At 47.8% G+C, this 1,378-nt stretch overlaps 1 long non-coding RNA gene across 1 annotated transcript; it reads left to right on the forward strand.

The window, feature by feature from the left end:
* The first annotated feature begins 206 nt into the window (after positions 1-206).
* Positions 207-1,027, forward strand: LOC124675350. The gene is made up of 3 exons (XR_006993250.1): positions 207-282; positions 387-508; positions 1,001-1,027. It is a non-coding gene; the product is annotated as an uncharacterized LOC124675350 (long non-coding RNA).
* Positions 1,028-1,378: the final 351 nt, after the last annotated feature.

A 1,378-nucleotide genomic window follows, 5' to 3' on the forward strand; every position in this document is an offset into this window, starting at 1 on the left:
GTTGTACATGCCAAGTCTTTGACAGCACCTTCGTCATTTATCCGGCCGCCCTCGTATCTGCAGCTACGGCTCCCTGCATCGCTGTTCGTCTTCCCGACGCCTCCGGGTTCTTCTCAAGGTCCGTCTCGCCGGCGCACTCAAGCGCGTCCGCGGCACCGCGCTGCTCACGGCTTGGTCGCCACTTCTGCGTCTTCCTCGTCGGACACGTCCGTCACGGCGTCGCCGGCGTTGTGCATGCCAAACTCTGGCTGAATCCTGGAAAGGTCGATGCTAGCTCAGCTGGTTTGTTCCGTGTGCATGCGTGCAATCTCCTGAATCCTGATCCATCCCCGGGACATGCAAAGCCTCTCCTTTTTAATCATTGTTTTGTTTTGCTCTGCTGACAGTTGGGTTCTGCCCGTCAGTGTCTTGGGTTATCTCTTCACCAGTGAGGAAAGGATCAGCATTCAGCGCCAATCAGCTTCTTACCTGGCCCATGGGTCAGCCTCTCAGCCTCGTATCTTCCTGGGTGAGAAAAAGTCTCAGCGTTTCTCTGTTTTTTTCTGGAAAATTGCTGCAAATATTCAAAACTTGTAAAATTCATATCTCCTAAACTATAACTAAAAATGAAATGTTTTATATATGAAAATTGATCAGAAAAACATGAGGAACATGAATATGGCATCCATTCATCTGTTTGCATCTCGCATCATGTCGCGTCGTGATAGCTTGTGCATTTCACCTCACATATATGCGGAGTATTTCGGACGCCGACTATGGTTTCCCCGCTCCGTTTAATTTTGAAGTAGCTCACCCCTGCCATGTTGTGCTATGCTAATCAACACTTAAATTTGTCGGTAGAAAATGCAACTCCAACCTAATTTGTTTGTCCGGGGTTCCGACTCCGATTAATTTGGATAAGATGCATTGCACCATCTATGCCATGTCATGCATATCATCATGAACATGCTGGATCTTCTTTATCCGTAGTAGTAAGACTCGCATGCGTTGTGTGTTCCAGCATTTGCTTCTTCCCGGATAGGATCGCGAAGTGGTGTGGTGAGATACGACAAGTTCACCGGATGTTCCTCGGCAAGCTTTAACAGGCAAGCATTTCCCCTATACTCCTGCCCCTGCAGGAGTCGCTCACCTATTTTATTTTGCCTTCTCCCTCATGCTATCCTTAAGTTGCGTTCTTGTCACGTGTCCCTTCCACCTGTTACCTCAAGCAGCCCATATTGCCACCACCACCTCCTACGGCTATTGTTTGGTTTCGGGTCTGCCTTGCGAGTCGTAGTGCATGCTAGTGTTTATATTTTGTTACCGTTGTTGTTATCTTATCGGGTTATATGATGGGAAGAATCATGGTTACTTTAGTTGTTGATAACTGTTTAGCGGA

This window comes from Lolium rigidum, chromosome 7 (assembly GCF_022539505.1).
Source record: "Lolium rigidum isolate FL_2022 chromosome 7, APGP_CSIRO_Lrig_0.1, whole genome shotgun sequence".
Taxonomy (NCBI): Eukaryota; Viridiplantae; Streptophyta; class Magnoliopsida; order Poales; family Poaceae; genus Lolium; species Lolium rigidum.